Source organism: Pleurodeles waltl, chromosome 8, assembly GCF_031143425.1.
Source record: "Pleurodeles waltl isolate 20211129_DDA chromosome 8, aPleWal1.hap1.20221129, whole genome shotgun sequence".
Taxonomy (NCBI): Eukaryota; Metazoa; Chordata; class Amphibia; order Caudata; family Salamandridae; genus Pleurodeles; species Pleurodeles waltl.
Window position 1 is genome coordinate 1,513,389,107 of NC_090447.1, and position 20,771 is coordinate 1,513,409,877.

The 20,771-nt window shown below is 48.6% G+C and overlaps 1 protein-coding gene across 2 annotated transcripts in view; it reads left to right on the forward strand.

The window, feature by feature from the left end:
• The window catches only part of PTGFRN (prostaglandin F2 receptor inhibitor), a 378,388-nt gene that overhangs the window by 310,554 nt on the left and 47,063 nt on the right, over window positions 1–20,771 (forward strand). The window lies entirely within an intron of this gene.

Consider the following 20,771-nt stretch of genomic DNA (forward strand, 5'->3'; position numbering starts at 1 on the left):
CCACTCCGTGCCACTCCATTCTGTGCCACTCTGCGCCACTCCATTCTGTGCCACTCTGCGCCACTCCATTCTGTGCCACTCTGCTCCGAGCCACTCCATTCTGTGCCACTCTGCTCCGAGCCACTCCATTCTGTGCCACTCCTCTCTGCGCCACTACGTTCTGTACCACTCCGCTCGGCGCCACTCCTCTCCGCGCCACTCCATTCTGTATCACTCCTCTCCGTGCCACTCCATTCTGTATCACTCCTCTCCGTGCCACTCCGTTCTGTGCCACTCCGCTCCGCACCACTCCGTTCTGTGCCACTCCGCTCCGCACCACTCCGTTCTGTGCCACTCCGCTCCGCGCCACTCCGTTCTGTGCCACTCCGCTCCGCGCCACTTCGTTCTGTGCCACTCCGCGCCACTCCATTCTGTGCCACTCCGCGCCACTCCATTCTGTGCCACTCCGCGCCACTCCATTCTGTGCCACTCTGCTCCGAGCCACTCCATTCTGTGCCACTCTGCTCCGAGCCACTCCATTCTGTGCCACTCTGCTCCGAGCCACTCCATTCTGTGCCACTCCACTCCGCGTCACTCCATTCTGTGGCACTCCTCTCCGCACCACTCCATTCTGTACCACTCCGCTCCGAGCCACTCTGTTCTGTACCACTCCGCTCCGAGCCACTCCATTCTGTGCCACTCCGAGCCACTCCATTCTGTGCCACTCCGTGCCAATCCATTCTGTGCCACTCCGTGCCACTCCATTCTGTGCCACTCCGTGCCACTCCATTCTGTGCCACTCCACTCCATTCTGTGCCACTCCACTCCGCACCACTCCATTCTGTGCCACTCCGCTCCGAGCCACTCCATTCTGTGCCACTCCGTGCCACTCCATTCTGTGCCAATCCGCTCCGAGCCACTCCATTCTGTGCCACTCGTGCCATTCCATTCTGTGCCACTCCACACCACTCCATTCTGTGCCACTCCATTCAGTGCCACTCCACTCCGCGCCACTCCATTTTGTGGCACTCTACTTCACTCTAAAACACTACTGCACTCTATGCCACTCCACACCACTCAACTCCTCTCTATGCCACTCCACAACACACTACTCCACGCTATTGCACCACCCTACTCCCCTCTGCTGCACTCTACTCCCCTCTGCTGCACTCTACTCCCCTCTGCTCCCCTCTGCTCCACTCCCCTCTGCTGCACTCTACTCCCCTCTGCTGCACTCTACTCCCCTCTGCTGCACTCTACTCCCCTCTGCTGCACTCTACTCCCTGCACCACTCTACTCTGATACTCCACACTACATTACTCCTCTATACGCCACTACTCTCAACTCTACTGTGACACTCTATCCCACACCACTTTACACAAATCCAGTCCCCTTCTCTGACAGTGTACTTTGTGATGGTTTACTCCACTCTGACACTACACCTCCCCCACCACTCCACAACACATTACTCCATGGCACACTACAACGCTATTTGATACACCATTCTGACACTCTACTGTACTCCAGGACACTCTACGGTAACACTCTGCTCCTTCTACGCTGCTCCACTCTATGCCACTCCACTCTACGCTACTCTACTCTGTGACATTCCATTCCACTCCACTCGGTGCCACTCCACGCCGCTCTCCTCCACACCACTGTTACCACATCAGCCACGCTGGCGAACAACAGGGCTAAAACACGTGGGCAAAGCCAATAGCTCTTGCGTAGGCGAGACATATTGGCTTTGCCACTGCTTGTTTGTGCGTTCCAGCAGTGAGGCGGATCATACACTTCCAGAGGGAGGAAGGAGCCTGGGGTCTCTCATTGTGACAGGGAGTATTGAAGGGGTCCTGGAAGGCATCTGTAGGTGTAAAAGAGCCGACCTAAGAGGGAGCACCACGTGCCCCTGGCATGGTCGTCAGAAGCATGGGGAGGGCAAGGGGGATTTATTGCCCCCAGATTTGGGAGTGGGGGTGACACAGGGGACACTATTCCCCTCAGAGTTTGGAGTGGAAACTGGAGATTAAACAGTGGCAGACAGAACATGTCCTCTCAAGCGCTGCCCGTCACCTGAGCCTACTTGAAGCGCTGTATCTGAGGCGCCTCCTCTGGGGGTGTCTGAGACCTCCTTGTTTTGTTAATCAATTAATTGTGGTTCTTGAAGTGCTGAGAGTCTCATGAAAGCGGGTCTGTTTCTCAAGCCAGGTGGGCCCACAGAGTGAGGAAAGGCAGGCGAGGCGGTTTTGTTAATGTTACTGCGGGCTCAGCAGACTTCAGGAAAGAACCATCTTAGGAGAGGCTCAACTCCTTCATCACCGGAAGTCATCACTTAGCAACACCCAGAGAGCTCCTCCAGTCCCCACAGTCTGCAGCAAGATTTCAGACGGGCATGTCCTTCCTCTGTGTTTGATCTTCTCTGTCCGAGCACACATTTGGCCCAGAAAAACACACCTTTAAATCTTCTAACTAATGCAGATGCACAGGTGTGTGTGTGTTGTCTCAGTTTGATTTAAGGTGTTAGAAGTGTATTTATTGAAAACCATGTTTTTACATTAATTGAATATCAGTAATGGAATAACTGAACACAAGGCACTGACTTTTGGTGTTAAATTGAAGCAAGAATCCCTGCTTCTCCTGTCACCAAATTGTGTGATCCACGACACATCGCTTTACTTTATTAGGTATCATTTTCATCAGCCCTCTAGTTTTCAGTCACATTGAAGTAGTTAATTACAGGATCTGCGCTTTACAAGAGCACCACTTATGTATGGGTAATGTTAAATAGTTACAGTGTAGCCTACATAAGTATAGCACAAGACAAACTCACACACTTTGGGTTACTCGTGGCAGTGTTTTGGCAAGGGCCCCACCAGACACCTACTTCGTGTTTAAAAGAAACTTTCAATGCATGCCACTCAATACAGTTATTTGATCATATGTACTTAATTGATTCAATGACAAATTTAAAAAGTAGATATTTTTTGTAATTTTTAAATCATCCCATTTTTTTCATGACCCTAATTACCTGATTTACATCTTTTGATACTCAGCTTGTGCTTTGCCTCTTAGGGCCAAGCCAGACCCCCACTCCTCCTCCCCTTAAAAATGTCCTTGCCTCCCCCTCCCCCACATATATAAATGTAGTGCCCCAGGGCGGCTCCTTCTCTATGGCAAAGGAGCGTCGCCCCACCGGCTGTGTCAGAAGCAAGCAAATAAAACAATAGTTTGTTTTCTATGTCTGCTCCCGGCACAGCCAGCAGGGCAGGGAGGGGCTGGGCCACGGGTGGTGGAGAGAGTGGACTCAAGTGCGCATGTGTGTTTGGCCGGCCGTCTGAGGCAGGCCAAAAACACACACGCACTTAGGTTTCTCCAGCCTGGCTGTGGAAACTGCACAGACCCCAGGGCTGCATCTGAGCCGCAGTCACTGGTTTTGCATTAGAGCAGCCCAGGATTGCTGGGGAGTCTGATCTGGTGTCCCAGCAGTGAATGCGAGCACTTTCTAGAGTCTTCCCTCAACTATCGCCAGTTATCCTTTTCAATCCAACTAACAGACACCACTCACATTAACTTCCTATACTAATCCACCACTAATCCTTTCATGGTTCCTGTGTAGTGTGCTACTCGCCGAAAAGCACTTCAGTGCCTCATCAGGGGTAGTAAGCGCTACATAAATACAATTACAAATACTCCGCAGGATTCTGTGCTGCTTACGTGTGCATAAAACCCAGAGGTGGGTGTCTAGGTTCTTTGTGATACGTTTTGAAGCGCTCAGCTCCCAATCTGGAAACTACACCTGTGCTGTGAATTAAAGGCTTCCTCCTTGGGAGTGCTCTGTGGTCCGTTGTTGCCCCCTGCTGGCAGGTTTTGAAAGTATGCCCTTTGAAAGTCTTCTTAGTGCTCTGCACCCCCCCCCCCCGCTCTCCAGGATTCGTTTGAGTTGGTCCAGAGTCGTCTCATATTGTTATGGACACACAGAAAGGCTCACGTGGCCAGGCATGTTGGTTGTTTCACACTCTTTCTGTTTCTTTAGTCCACATTTGAGAGGTGGGCAATGCGAGGCTCTCTCCTATGTTCGTGAACATTCTACAGTATGCTTTTGCCCCTTTTCCTCTTTTCTCTGAGGCCCTGGCTAGAAATTAATCACCACATTAGAACTGTGTGGATCCCAAAGAATCACACGGGTGCTAGTGTTTCACCATAAATATCTCAGTGCTGAACCTTTCTGTGACTCCACTGTTCAAGAGTCACTTCCTATGAATAAGACTAACAAAGAAAAGGGAACACCACAGTTCATGAAATGAATTGTCCTTGTTCTGGAAGATAAACATATCTAAAGGATGATCCATATCCAAGCTGAAGAAAAAGTTCTTCTTCTTTTTAATCATCATACCATACTTCAGTATAACAAATTGACCCAGCCAACGTGTTTCGCCCTGTAAGGACTTCATCAGGGTTGTTTTGTCCATGAGTATTTCATATATGTTACGTTATATATACCCTTTTCTTTGTTAAGGTCCTGACTTGGATCTGGAATGATGGGGTCCAAGGTGATGCCTCTTTATACAAGAGAATGTCTACTCCTGAAACCTGTCAGACTCTCTATTTAGTATCATCTTGCCAAAGGCTCTGTTTGCTGGAGCTTAAGTTGAGTGCCTACACGTCTGTAGGACAGGGTTGTCCAGGATTGGTTGGAAGGAGTGGTCCAGCCCTCCAGGAAGACTTAATCACTTATGGATTGCTGCCGCCATTGAGCGACACTGAGGGCGTAGTCTGCAGCCAGGGATTGTGGCCCTTGCATTGTCAGCCCTGGCTGGGCCTGGAATACTTGCAAGGAGGATCTGATCTGGGCCAAGATGTTTTCTTTCTCAGAGGATAGACTAGTGTGTGATCAAGGCTTTCAGTGAATCCTGGCATGCTTTGTGTCTACTGAGAAATTTGCACACCACCTCATTAAGGGGCTTCCCTGCTCAGGCCCTTGTCTCTGCTTTGGTACTGGCTCACCTTCAGTCCATTTATGCCCTTTTCAGGGGCCTCACTCCCTAAAGATTTTTTTCCCATCTCTGGGTGGCCATTACACCTAATAGACACTGAGATGGGGATGGGAGCAGGGATTTTGGAGTCCAGGGCACCGTATTTGAGAGTCCGGAGCTTGTAAATCCCAGGCTAATGATTGTTCCTAAGGCCTCTCCCCAGGAACAAATAGATCGCTCCTCCTTGCTTATTCCATCAATTGTCATTGCTGACGAGGCACCACATAGTCACTGGATGTTGCCCTTGCTGCACCTGACACAATGCCAGACATCTGTTGCTTTGATGTCTATTTATTTCAGGATGAGGGGCCTTTTGTCTGCTCCAGTGTCTCTGCAGCTCTTCCCATTTGACTTTTTGTTAGCCTAGCCCTTGGAGGAGGTAGACACCCAGTCTGTGATGTACCACTGGAGACTCGAGTGAGTCTGGAATGAGTGACAGCTGGCCTCTGAAGTTGATGTATTCGTGCCAGTCACTTAACTTCTCCCACACATTTTTCTGGTCACTACCGGATGGACGTAAGTGGGGCTATGGCATTGGCGTTTCATGCAAGGGTTTTGTCGGCCTTTCTGTGAGTGTAAGATTGCTCTTGGGAAATAAGTTTTGGGGGTGGTGGGCACCAGTGCCAGGTTTCTTTTGTTTGATGACTCTGGCGTATTATTACAAGTTGAGGGCTAGATAGCGCAATAATGAGCTAATAATTTGGTTACTCTCCGATAATGACATTACTGTGATTGAATGTTCTTCCTCCTCCTCCCAGTGCGTGTGCCCCACCCTCCTGCCTGGGATGGACTAACTGATGACACCAAGCCTAAGGACTTTAGGTGGGCAACATCAGAGGTTGATTAGAGGAGGAGATTTTTTAAAGATCTGTTGCTCAGAGGGCAGGCGTTGCCCTATGGAAATTAAAAGTGATTGGGACTTTCCGGGGACGTGGAGTGCCTTTCTGTGAGGTGGGCTCACCTCAGGATTGGGGTGAGGAACTCCAGTTGGACTGATTAGATCATGGTCAGACATTAAACAATCAACAGTTGTTGCTTCTTCTCAGTGTCCTTCAGGCTCACCCCCCCACCCAAGATGGCTTCCAAAGAGCACCAGAAGTCGACACATCAACCTCCTGGCGGTTCCAGCTGCTTTCCTCAAGAGCCTTGTGACTTTAGAAGGTAGCCTTCTTAAAATGGCGGGAGGAGGCGAAGGACATCTAGGCTCATATACCCTGCAAAAAGCAAAACGCACTAGAGATAGAAGGGATCCTGTCGTGTTAACTAGCCCAAGCTGACGGCGCACTCTCTGGAGGTGTCACAAGCCTCTTAAATATGATTTTTATGTGAAAGGCGGGATTAGAAATCAAATATCCTCGGCATTGACCTACATACGTTTTCCGCTCCCATAGCTGAGATTATTCTTCCTCAGCAGTGTTCTCAAGAGGGGGAGAGAAAAGCTCTCTGAACGACTCGGATCCTTATTCCTCCTTCGACCTGCTTCATGAACTTTCTCTTCACAGCATCACCGCCAGTCCTTAAAACTTCGGATGCCACAAAATGGCTGTGCTTGTCCGCTTTAAAGAAAAGAGAGGGCTTTTTTTTTTTTTTTTTTTTTTAAATAAGTGTGCCTCTCCCCCAGGAGAAGTCCTCCCACCACAAATTGCTCCAAAGTGGTAGATGGTGGCACTGGATTACTCCTCCATCAGTTAGTCCTTCTGTCGATGTGTGTCACAAACTGACTGTATGGTCAGAGGATGCTACATTGTGTCATACTCTGCCAGTGACCTCACTAGCGGTCCTTTCTCTGTAACTGACCGCGCGGACAGAGGATGCTACATTGTGTCATACTCTGTCAGTGACCTCACTAACAGTCCTTTCTCTGTAACTGACCGGGTGGTCAGAGGATGCTTCATTGTGTCATACTCCGCCGGTGACCTCACCAACGGTCCTTTCTCTGTAAGTAACCGGGTGGTCAGAGGATGCTACATTGTGTCATACTCTGCCAGTGACCTCACTAACGGTCCTTTCTCTGTAACTGAACGCATCCTTTCTCTGTAACTGACAGTGCGGTCAGAGGATGCTGCATGTTGTCATACTCGGTCAGTGACCTCACTAACGGTCCTTTCTCTGTAACTGACCGGGTGGTCAGAGGATGCTGCATTGTATCATACTCTGCCAGTGACCTCACTTGCGGTCCTTTCTCTGTAACTGACCGCGCGGACAGAGGATGCTGCATTGTGTCAAACTCTGCCAGTGACCTCACTAACAGTCCTTTTTCTGTAACTGACCAAGCGGGTGGAGGATGCTACATTGTGTCATACTCTGCCAGTGACCTCACTAACGGTCCTTTCGCTGTAACTGACCGCGCGGACAGAGGATGCTACATTGTGTCATACTCTGCCAGTGACCTCGCTAGCGGTCCTTTCTCTGTAACTGACAGTGAGTGCGGTCAGAGGATGCTGCGTATTGTCATACTCTCAGTGACCTCACTAACAGTCCTTTCTCTGTAACTGACCGGGTGGTCAGAGGATGCTTCATTGTGTCATACTCCGCCGGTGACCTCACCAACGGTCCTTTCTCTGTAAGTAACCGGGTGGTCAGAGGATGCTTCATTGTTTCATACTCTGCTAGTGACCTCACTTGCAGTCCTTTCTCTGTAACTGACCGCGCGGACAGAGGATGCTACATTGTGTCATACTCTGCTAGTGACCTCACTTGCAGTCCTTTCTCTGTAACTGACCGCGCGGACAGAGGATGCTTCATTGTTTCATACTCTGCTAGTGACCTCACTTGCAGTCCTTTCTCTGTAACTGACCGCGCGGACAGAGGATGCTACATTGTGTCATACTCTGCTAGTGACCTCACTTGCAGTCCTTTCTCTGTAACTGACCGCGTGGACAGAGGATGCTGCATTGTGTCAAACTCTGCCAATGACCTTACACGCAGTCTTTTTTCTAGGTCTGTGTAGCTCACTACGCAGGTGGAGGATGCTACATTGTCCTAAAGTCTGCCCATGAATTCACTAATTGCCCTCTTTGTACACAAGATCCCATAAATTGGTGGTCAAGACATCTCAGCAGAAAAGGGGTGGAGTCAAGCGGGTTGGATTCATGAAAAGCCTCCTGGCATTCCTCTTATCTATTTATTTATTAAAATCTCTGCTGCAAGGAAATTAGCAACAAGGACAAATGTGACCTTAAATCTGTTCTTGTTTACTTAATTGGTTTCTACCACACCGTATTTTAAAAATATATTATGGGGTTAAGGCGCTTGCTGCAGAGCTGTTTGTGTGCCCAGCAGTCTTCAGAAAGCAGTGATAACGGTAAGATACTTCTGGTGGTTAAAGCACTTGCTGGAGAGACCTATGTTGTGCTTGTCACAGGTGTGACTCATCCGAAAGTAGCATAGAGGGTTAATAGCTTGCTGCAAAGCGCACCGTGGAACCTGTGGATCGGATTTGTATTTTATTTAGATAGCTCAGTGATTTAGTACTTTTTTCACAGAGATCCTATCTTTAGTTACAATCCTAATATAGCTCATTGAGGCTATGCCTCAGCATCAAGCAACTGCGTGTCAATTTCAGGGCATAGGTTTACAATTTTATTGTCTTTTTTTTTTTCTCAATCGATTGTTAATCTAAAATTGCTAAAAACTGTTCCTTTGGGTACTAATGAAGTCCTAATATTACAGACAACCTCAGATGGTGCATTAAGTTTTAAACCACAAGTTTCTGTTCCCCCAGACCAAGCACATATAATTCCTACCAGTATGGATTATATGTGACTATTACACCCTGTAACCCTCATTGTTTTCCATTACATTCCCTGTACATTGATTTACTTGTATGGTTCATTGTCTGTGTACATCTATGTGTGGTGTAAAGTCCTCTAACACCCTACTGTGGGATGAGTAGGGTAATCAAAGAATTTAAATAAAAAATACAATAGAAAGTGCTATTTAAATCGTTATTAGTGTAATTATTAGTACAGGTACATATGATAGTTTTACAGCACATGCATTTGTTACGTAGAGGGGTTGAATAAAGTTTTTTATTTTTTTTAAACCCCTGCGTACAAATCATAGTTTCTCTTAAGCACTGTGAAGTGAAAATAAGCTGGGCTACTTTGTTTCCCTGCATAGCAGTGGCACGCAGGTGTTAGGTTCTGGAAATATCAAAGCCACAATGGGACTCCAAACAAGCATTTGCAATGCAATGAGTCTCACGTTTGCTCAAGTTAGAGCTATTGGAGTTGTAAATTCCTAACTCGACTTTTCTTGCCACATAAATTGAAAATGAAAAGTAAAACAGTTGACATAAGAGAGCCGATTCAAAGTGCCACGGCCGCCATGAGCATCAGTGAAAGGAGAGACACAAAAGGAAAAAGAAGTTCACTTGCAGCAAACGTATCGGCAATAGTGCAATTATCCATGTAACAGAGTCAATGGCCGAGATGGTAACAAAACTGCCCCAAGGAGGGACAAATGTAAAGCATTTACCAATGGTAACAAAGGATTTTTGAAAGGCAAGCCCACGAACGAGTGAGTGTGGTAGGCGTGTGGTGGGCATGGTTAAAAGCCGACAATACTTACAACATGTCAAAGCGCTTGCGGGCTCGACCTAAAATAAAGAGGGTTGATGCCCGTTTAAGGGAGTTCTTTCTGGTGTTCCTACCCGGAAGTGAAAAGAAGATCACCACCTGTAAGTTACTTTCCCGAACCTAAAGCAGACAACATGCAGGTGATGTTTAAAGTGGACCAGTGTAGACAGATTACACTGGGGTAAGTTCAGCGTATTTTAATGGGGGTCGACTAAGATCTCTGATCCGGCTGAGTAGTGCCTGCGGGATCCAGGATCTAGCTGGACCCTTCTCATTTTATGCACCGTCTGGTGGGCTCTTTAACTGACGGTGGATGCTGTCCCAGCATGCTTCGTCGTGCCAAACTCTGCCAGTTACCTCAAAATGTCCTTTCTGTAGGTCTCTGTGATTGGCGCTGTGGACTGGCCCTGTTGTGACCTCACAGTAACTGCAATATAAACATACCATATTCTGCAACATATTACAAAGTGGACTAGTGGTATAGTCCCCACCTGTCACACCAGGAGACCTGGTTCCTGACCTCCAGCTTCTAACACTGGGTGATCTTGGGCACATCTTGTGGCTCAAGTCCCTTTTATTCTGATGCACATAAAATACTTGAACACTAACTGTGTGCACAGAGACACGTATCTGTCCAAGAAATCTGCGCTCACGCCATTAATAAAAAGAAAAATAGTCTGAATTCTACAGCTGTGGAAAACCGAGATTCCTCAGGATCACCGGAGCATACAAGCTAAAATACACAAGCTCAGAATACAAATGTATATGTTTTCATACACAGGGCTGCAGTAGACATCATGTGATAAAAAGGAAACTAGTTATGCAGCTGCAGAAACTGAAACCGTTGGGATTAGTATGCAGTCGACCTTCAGACTCCTATAAATATGTAAACTTTCAGAGCTGAGTAAGCGGTTACAGAAACCCTCGCCTACTGAGGACAAGGCTTTACGCATCAAATGCCGGAACAACTTGGTGTCATGGTTTAGCTGTTGCATTAAAGCAATACTTTTACATTCCAGCCTGCTAACTCCAAGTTTCCTTTCTCATGAATGGTTGCCTGACGCCAGGCACGATCTCATGGTAGACTTGTGTCAGGTGGAATGAGACTGATGTATTGTGTCTGATGTTTGAGACCCGTGTGTCTGATGTTTAACCCTCTAGGTTTGCTTGTTGTGATGTTTGAGCCCTGTGACAGTCTGATGTTTAGCACTCTAGGCTTGCTTGTTGTGATGTTTGAGACCCGTGTGTCTGATGTTTAACCCTCTAGGCTTGCTTGTTGTGATGTTTGAGCCTGTGACAGTCTGATGTTTAGCACTCTGGGCTTGCTTGTTGTGATGTTTGAGCCTGTGACAGTCTGATGTTTAGCACTCTAGGCTTGCTTGTTGTGATGTTTGAGACCCGTGTGTCTGATGTTTAACCCTCTAGGTTTGCTTGTTGTGATGTTTGAGCCCTGTGACAGTCTGATGTTTAGCACTCTAGGCTTGCTTGTTGTGATGTTTAAGCCCTGTGACAGTCTGATGTTTAGCACTCTGGGCTTGCTTGTTGTGATGTTTGAGCCTGTGACAGTCTGATGTTTATCCCTCTGGGCTTGCTTGTTGTGATGTTTGAGCCTGTGACAGTCTGATGTTTAGCACTCTAGGCTTGCTTGTTGTGATGTTTGAGCCCTGTGACAGTCTGATGTTTAACCCTCTAGGCTTGCTTGTTGTGATGTTTGAGCCTGTGACAGTCTGATGTTTAGCACTCTGGGCTTGCTTGTTGTGATGTTTGAGCCTGTGACAGTCTGATGTTTAGCACTCTGGGCTTGCTTGTTGTGATGTTTGAGCCTGTGACAGTCTGATGTTTAGCACTCTAGGCTTGCTTGTTGTGATGTTTGAGCCCTGTGACAGTCTGATGTTTAACACTCTAGGCTTGCTTGTTGTGATGTTTGAGCCCTGTGACAGTCTGATGTTTAGCACTCTAGGCTTGCTTGTTGTGATGTTTGAGACCCGTGTGTCTGATGTTTAACCCTCTAGGCTTGCTTGTTGTGATGTTTGAGCCTGTGACAGTCTGATGTTTAGCACTCTAGGCTTGCTTGTTGTGATGTTTGAGCCTGTGACAGTCTGATGTTTAGCACTCTAGGCTTGCTTGTTGTGATGTTTGAGCCTGTGACAGTCTGATGTTTAGCACTCTAGGCTTGCTTGTTGTGATGTTTGAGACCCGTGTGTCTGATGTTTAACCCTCTAGGTTTGCTTGTTGTGATGTTTGAGCCCTGTGACAGTCTGATGTTTAGCACTCTAGGCTTGCTTGTTGTGATGTTTAAGCCCTGTGACAGTCTGATGTTTAGCACTCTGGGCTTGCTTGTTGTGATGTTTGAGCCTGTGACAGTCTGATGTTTAGCACTCTAGGCTTGCTTGTTGTGATGTTTGAGCCCTGTGACAGTCTGATGTTTAGCACTCTGGGCTTGCTTGTTGTGATGTTTGAGCCTGTGACAGTCTGATGTTTAGCACTCTGGGCTTGCTTGTTGTGATGTTTGAGCCCTGTGACAGTCTGATGTTTAGCACTCTAGGCTTGCTTGTTGTGATGTTTGAGCCCTGTGACAGTCTGATGTTTAGCACTCTAGGCTTGCTTGTTGTGATGTTTGAGCCCTGTGACAGTCTGATGTTTAGCACTCTAGGCTTGCTTGTTGTGTGTTTCTATTGGCTGCTGTGAGACTGCACAGAGCCAGTCACTTTGCCAAATGCCAGGCACAGTCAGCAGGTTGCCTGTCTAAGGGGCTTGTGTATTACAACTACTGGGAACATTTTGAATGGTCGTGTCTGGGCCATTCTTGGGTGTCTCCGTCAGTCATTCTTGGGTGCGTCAGTCCTTACCTGGTGGTGAATCCGTTGTTTGGGGGCCCTGTGTGAGCTGTGACCTTGTATGTGTTGAGCTTAGGTGTTTCTGTTTAGCTACTTCTAGTGTGGCTCATTGGGAGCCATTGTTTGGCAGCCCAGTGGGAGCCATTGTTTGACAACCTGATGGGACCCCATGTTTGACGACCCAGTGGGAGCCATTGTTTGGCTTCCCAATAGCATCCGTAGTTTGTTGGTGGCCCAATGGATGCTGTTGTTTGGCAGCCTGGTCGAACCCACTGTTTGGCACCCAAGTGGGAGCCATTTGACACCCCAGTGGTTGCCATTGCTTGGCCGACCAATGAGAGACATTGCTTGGCAGCCCAGGGGGAGCTATCATTTGGCAGCCCAAGGGGGAGCCATTGTTTGGCATCTCAGGGGGAACCATTGTTTGGCATCTCAGGGGGAGCCATTGTTTGGCTGTCCATTGGAAGCCATTGTTTGGCTGCCCATTAGGAGCCATTGTTTGTTGGTGGTCCAACGGATGCCATTGTTTGCCTGCCCAGTGGGAGCCATTATTTAGCAGCCCGAGGTGTTCCATTGTTTGGCAGCCCAGTGGGTAACCTTGCTTGTTAGCCCAGTGTGAGCCATTGCTTGGTGGCTCTGTGTGAGTAATGCTCAGTGTCCCTGTATGCATCATGCTTGGATGTTTGTGTTATTTCTTGGGTGGTCGTGTGTAAGTCAATCTTGGGAGGCCCTGCCAGCCATTCTTGTGTGACCTGTGCGAGTTCTTGTAAGTAGCTTGAAGAGTCATTCCTGATGGATTCCTCGAGTCATTGTTAGGCAACTGTAAAGAAATGGCTCCCTGTTGCAGTTACCCCCCACTTTTTGCCTGATACTGATGCTGACTTGACTGAGAAGTGTGCTGGGACCCTGCTAACCAGGCCCCAGCACCAGTGTTCCTTCACCTAAAATGTACCATTGTCTCCACAATTGGCACAACCCTGGCACCCAGGTAAGTCCCTTGTAACTGGTACTTCTAGTACCAAGGGCCCTGATGCCAGGGAAGGTCTCTAAGGGCTGCAGCATGTCTTATGCCACCCTAGGGACCCCTCACTCAGCACAGACACACTGCTTACCAGCTTGTGTGTGCTAGTGAGAACAAAATGAGTAAGTCGACATGGCACTCCCCTCAGGGTGCCATGCCAGCCTCTCACTGCCTATGCAGTATAGGTAAGACACCCCTCTAGCAGGCCTTACAGCCCTAAGGCAGGGTGCACTATACCATAGGTGAGGGCACCAGTGCATGAGCACTGTGCCCCTACAGTGTCTAAGCAAAACCTTAGACATTGTGCCAGACATTTTTTAGAGAGAATTAAAGTGATAGAAAAAGAGAAAAAAGTTTTCAGAACTTTTTGGAAAGACAGAAAAAAACTTTTTAAACTTTTAAGAACTTTTTGAAAGTTTAGAAGTACTTTTCAGCACTTTAGAAAAGAGTGAAAAGAGGAAATGCAAAACTTTTTGGCTATGTGTATATACACTGACCTTGTTTTGTATATTTTTCTCTTATGAAAAGTACAATGACAAGAGTGGTAAGTAGTCTCAAGCACTTATCCCACCACTGCACAACCAATGTAGGAGGCTGGACTGGCTTGTAGTGAGTACCAAGGGGTACTTGCACCTTGCACCAGGCCCAGTTATCCCTTATTAGTGTATAGTGTGTCTAGCAGCTTAGGCTGATAGATAATGGTAGCTTAGCAGAGCAGCTTAGGCTGAACTAGGAGACGTGTGAAGCTACTACAGTACCACTTAGTGTCATATGCACAATATCATAAGAAAACACAATACACAGTTATACTAAAAATAAAGGTACTTTATTTTTATGACAATATGCCAAAGTATCTTAGAGTGTACCCTCAGTGAGAGGATAGGAAATATACACAAGATATATATACACAATAGCAAAAATATGCAGTATAGTCTTAGAAAACAGTGCAAACAATGTATAGTTACAATAGGATGCAATGGGGAAACATAGGGATAGGGGCAACACAAACCATATACTCCAGAAGTGGAATGCGCACCACGAATGGACCCCAAACCTATGTGACGTTGTAGAGGGTCGCTGGTACTATTAGAAAATAGTGAGAGTTAGCACAATAACCCTCCCCAAGACCCTGAAAAGTGAGTGCAAAGTGCACTAAAGTTCCCCTAAGGACAAAAGAGTCGTGTTAGAGGAATAATGCAGGAAAGACACAAACCAGCAATGCAACAACTGTGGATTTCCAATCTAGGGTACCTGTGGAACAAGGGGACCAAGTTCAAAAGTCACAAGCAAGTCGGAGATGGGCAGATGCCCAGGAAATGCCAGCTGCGGGTGCAAAGAAGCTTCGACTGGACAGAAGAAGCTGAGGTTTCTGCAGGAACGAAAAGGGCTAGAGACTTCCCCTTTGGTGGACGGATCCCTCTCGCCTTGGAGAGTCGTGCAGAAGTGCTTTCTCGCCGGAAGGACGCCAACAAGCCTTGCTACACGCAAATCGTGCGTTTGGCGTTTTTGGACGCTGCTGGGGCCCAGGAGGGACCAGGAGGTCGCAAATTGGACCTGCAGAGAGAGGGGACGTTGAGCAAGACAAAGAGCCCTCACTGAAGCAGGTAGCACCCGGAGAAGTGCCAGAAACAGGCACTACGAGGATGCGTGAAACGGTGCTCGCCGAAGTTGCACAAAGGAGTCCCACGTCGCCGGAGACCAACTTAGAAAGTCGTGCAATGCAGGTTAGAGTGCCGTGGACCCAGGCTTGGCTGTGCACGAAGGATTTCCGCCGGAAGTACACAGGGGCCGGAGTAGCTTGCAAAGTCGCGGTTCCCAGCAATGCAGCCCAGCGAGGTGAGGCAAGGACTTACCTCCACCAAACTTGGGCTGAAGAGTCACTGGACTGTGGGGGTCACTTGGACAGCGTCGCTGGATTCGAGGGACCTCGCTCGTCGTGCTGAGAGGAGACCCAAGGGACTGGTAATGCAGCTTTTTGGTGCCTGCGGTTGCAGGGGGAAGATTCCGTCGACCCACGGGAGATTTCTTCGGAGCTTCTGGTGCAGAGAGGAGGCAGGCTACCCCCACAGCATGCACAAGCAGGAAAACAGTCGAGAAGGCGGCAGGATCAGCGTTACAGAGTTGCAGTAGTCGTCTTTGCTACTATGTTGCAGGTTTGCAGGCTTCCAGCGCGGTCAGCGGTCGTTTCCTTATCAGAAGGTGAAGAGAGAGATGCAGAGGAACTCGGATGAGCTCTTGCATTCGTTATCTGAAGTTTCCCCAGAGACAGAGACGATAAATAGCCAGAAAAGAGGGTTTGGCTACCTAGGAGAGAGGAAAGGCTACTAACACCTGAAGGAGCCTATCAGCAGGAGTCTCTGACGTCACCTGGTGGCACTGGCCACTCAGAGCAGTCCAGTGTGCCAGCAGCACCTCTGTTTCCAAGATGGCAGAGGTCTGGAGCACACTGGAGGAGCTCTGGACACCTCCCAGGGGAGGTGCAGGTCAGGGGAGTGGTCACTCCCCTTTCCTTTGTCCAGTTTCGCGCCAGAGCAGGGGCTAAGGGGTCCCTGAACCGGTGTAGACTGGCTTATGCAGAATTGGGCACATCTGTGCCCAAGAAAGCATTTCCAGAGGCTGGGGGAGGCTACTCCTCCCCTGCCTTCACACCATTTTCCAAAGGGAGAGGGTGTCACACCCTCTCTCAGAGGAAGTTCTTTGTTCTGCCATCCTGGGCCAGGCCTGGCTGGACCCCAGGAGGGCAGATGCCTATCTGAGGGGTTGGCAGCAGCAGCAGCTGCAGTGAAACCCCAGGAAGGGCAGTTTGGCAGTACCAGGGTCTGTGCTACAGACCACTGGGATCATGGGATTGTGCCAACTATGCCAGGATGGCATAGAGGGGGCAATTCCATGATCATAGACATGTTACATGGCCATATTCGGAGTTACCATGGTGAAGCTACATATAGGTAGTGACCTATATGTAGTGCACGCGTGTAATGGTGTCCCCGCACTCACAAAGTTCAGTGAATTGGCTCTGAACAATGTGGGGGCACCTTGGCTAGTGCCAGGGTGCCCACACACTAAGTAACTTTGCACCTAACCTTTACCAGGTAAAGGTTAGACATATAGGTGACTTATAAGTTACTTAAGTGCAGTGTAAAATGGCTGTGAAATAACGTGGACGTTATTTCACTCAGGCTGCAGTGGCAGGACTGTGTAAGAATTGTCAGAGCTCCCTATGGGTGGCAAAAGAAATGCTGCAGCCCATAGGGATCTCCTGGAACCCCAATACCCTGGGTACCTCAGTACCATATACTAGGGAATTATAAGGGTGTTCCAGTAAGCCAATGTAAATTGGTAAAAATGGTCACTAGCCTGTTAGTGACAATTTGAAAGTAATGAGAGAGCATAACCACTGAGGTTCTGGTTAGCAGAGCCTCAGTGAGACAGTTAGGCACCACACAGGGAACATGTACATGCACACCTATGAGCACTGGGGCCCTGTGTGACAGGGTCCCAGTGACACATACATATAGGCCACAAACCTATGAGCACTGGGGTCCTGACCAGCAGGATCCCAGTGACACATAACAACCATACTGAAAACATAGTGTTTTCACTATGAGCACTGGGGCCTGGCTATCAGGATCCCAGTGAGACAGTGAAAACAGTGACAAACACCCTGACATACACTCACAAACAGGCCAAAAGTGGGGGTAACAAGGCTAGAAAGAGGCTACTTTCTCACAAAGTGCAGGGTAGCCATAAGAGTATATGGTCTGGGAGTCTGTTTTACACGAACTCCACAGCACCATAATGGCTACACTGAAAACTGGGAAGTTTGGTATCAAACTTCTCAGCACAATAAATGCACACTGATGCCAGTGTACATTTTATTGTAAAATACACCACAGAGGGCACCTTAGAGGCGCCCCCTGAAACCTATCCGACTATCTGTGTAGGCTGACTGGTTCCAGCAGCCTGCCACACTAGAGACATGTTGCTGGCCCCATGGGGAGAGTGCCTTTGTCACTCTGAGGCCAGTAACAAAGCCTGCACTGGGTGGAGATGCTAACACCTCCCCCAGGCAGGAGCTGTAACACCTGGCGGTGAGCCTCAAAGGCTCACCCCTTTGTCACAGCACCACAGGACACTCCAGCTTAGTGGAGTTGCCCGCCCCCTCCGGCCACGGCCCCCACTTTTGGCGGCAAGGCTGGAGGAAACCAAGAAAACAACAAGGAGGAGTCACTGGCCAGTCAGGACAGCCCCTAAGGTGTCCTGAGCTGAAGTGACTCTAACTTTTAGAAATCCTCCATCTTGCAGATGGAGGATTCCCCCAATAGGATTAGGGATGTGACCCCCTCCCCTTGGGAGGAGGCACAAAGAGGGTGTACCCACCCTCAGGGCTAGTAGCCATTGGCTACTAACCCCCCAGACCTAAACACGCCCTTAAATTTAGTATTTAAGGGCTCCCCTGAACCTAGAAAAACAGATTCCTGCAACTAACAAGAAGAAGGACTGCTGAGCTGACAAACCCCTGCAGAGGAAGAACAGAAGACACCAACTGCCTTGGCCCCAGACTTACCGGCCTGTCTCCTGCCTTCCAAAGAAACCTGCTCCAGCGACGCTTTCCAAGGGACCAGCGACCTCTGAATCCTCTGAGGACTGCCCTGCTTCGAAAAAGACAAGAAACTCCAGAGGACAGCGGCACTGCTCCAAAAGAACTGCAACTTTGTTACAAGGAGCAGATTTAAAGACCCCTGCAACTCCCCGCAAGAAGCGTGAGACTTGCAACACTGCACCCGGCGACCCCGATTCGACTGGTGGAGAACAACCAACTCAGGGAGGACCCTCCGGCGACTCTACGACTGTGAGTAACCAAAGTTGTCCCCCCTGAGCCCCCACAGCGACGCCTGCAGAGGGAATCCCCAGGCTCCCCCTGACTGCGACTGTCTGAACTCCATTTCCCGACGGCTGGGAAAGACCCTGCACCCGCAGCCCCCAGCCCCTAAAGAAACAGAACTTCTGTGCAGGAGTGACCCCCAGGAGGCCCTCTACCTTGCCCAGGTGGTGGCTACCCCGAGGAGCCCCCCCTTGCCTGCCTGCGACGCTGAAGAGATCCCTCGATCTCTCATTGACTTCCATTGAAAACCCGACGCGTGTTTGCACACTGCACCCGGCCGCCCCCGCGCTGCTGAGGGTGTACTTTTTGTGCTGACTTGTGTCCCCCCCGGTGCCCTACAAAACCCCCCTGGTCTGCCCTCCAAAGACGCGGGTACTTACCTGCTGGCAGACTGGAACCGGGGCACCCCCTTCTCTCCATTATAGCCTATGCGTTTTGGGCACCTCTTTGACCTTTGCACCTGACCGGCCCTGAGCTGCTGGTGTGATAACTTTGGGGTTGCTCTGAACCCCCAACGGTGGGCTACCTTGGACCCAAACCTGAGACTTGTAAGTGATTTACTTACCTGACAAAACTAACAAAAACTTACCTCCCCCAGGAACTGTGAAAATTGCACTGTGTCCACTTTTAAAACAGCTTATTGTGTTTTATGTAAAAAGTATACATGCTAAAGTAATGATTCAAAGTTCCTAGAGTACTTACCTGCAATACCTTTCAAATGAGATATTACATGTAAAATTTGAACCTGTGGTTCTTAAAATAAACTAAGAAAAGGTATTTTTCTATAACAAAACCTATTGGCTGGATTTGTCTCTGAGTGTGTGTACCTCATTTATTGTCTATGTGTATGTACAACAAATGCTTAACACTACTCCTTTGATAAGCCTACTGCTCGACCACACTACCACAAAATAGAGCATTAGTATTATCTCTTTTTGCCACTATCTTACCTCTAAGGGGAACCCTTGGACTCTGTGCATGCTATTCCTTACTTTGAAATAGCACATACAGAGCCAACTTCCTACAGCAACCATCTCAGGTATTTGGAAATTGGCATTTTGCTGTTTATTTTTTGTTCACCCTGTGAGAGTCGCTCACGGGCATCCATGTTCTTAGGTCACCCTGGAGTTGTTCTCGAGTGGCCATCGGTGTCACTTTCTTGTGTGGTTCCAAGCCTTTCCTTGGTGGCTCGTGTGAGATGAACTGATGTTTGTCTACAGCTCCAGGGCGCAGATTTGCATGTCCACATAAGTGTCCATCTCTTTGGGCATTCCTTGTCATCCTCAGTGGGTAGACTATATTGATTTAATGTAAAGCTCCGTGAGATGTGCGTGTAGGGGGTCCACAAATTTCAGCCCAACAACCATGTATTGTAGTATCTGCAAATTCTGAGATTCAATCTTGCGCAGTAGGAGGCGCGGAGGAAATGTGAGCTAAGGTGGAGGTTCTTAGACCAACTGTTAGGTCTTTCTTCCAATTCGGTTTTCCCATTTTAAACTTGTAGCAGAATATTCCCTTCTCTGTATGGTGTTCTGGGCGTGGATGGATATATTGAGGTGGTTCCACCAAACATGGATTGTATGTAAGGGGTTTTTGTTCACACCTGATTATAATGTCTTCTGTTTTATACACACGCTCCTTGCCCTGTGGCCATCCTGTGCCCTCTTGCGTTGCAGCTTGTCTCTTCCCATCGGCATAAGCCTGAGTGCCGCGTTGCCTCATGTTTTGGAAGGGGCTGGGTCACGTCTTCTGATGCTGTTTGACTCGATGTGTGACCATAGTACAATAACCTGATTTTCACCCTCTTTTGAAAATCAATCAATCAAGGATTTCAATCACTGATTTATAAAGCATGGCAAATTAGCCGTGAGGGTCTCAAGGTGCTGAATCAATAAATACAGTAAAAAAAAAAAACATTTTTGTAATTGTATTTCTAGCGTTTACTACCCCTGACGAGGCGTTGAAACGGTTTTCGGTGATAAACTTACGATAAAATGGATTCCTCATGCTTCAGGTGCAAATATATTTGGTGGTCTCTGTGCACAGATTTGCTTCGCGCTGGCAATAGAATGGATTAATTTGGGCATCAGCCAGTCATGGCTCGCAGTGCTAAAAAGGGGCAGTGCGGGTGCAGCGCGAGAGGGGAGGTGGGGAGTTGGGGGGTACATTTAATAAATAAAGAAAAAAAACGTACGTGATCCGCCGACCCGCTCTCCTTTCCATCGTCGGTGCAGGCACAGCCTCCCAGCCTGCCTTGCGGCCAATCCTGATGCTGGATTGGCTGGGAGCGCCCAGCCATGGCGCACCCACGCAGACTGGGAGCCTCACAGGCTCTCTCCAGCCTGGCAACTGTGTTGCTAGGCTGGAGAGAAGCCTGTGCGCATGTGTGTTTGTCCAGCCCGTGACGGCTGGCCAAACACACATGCGCTCTTGAGG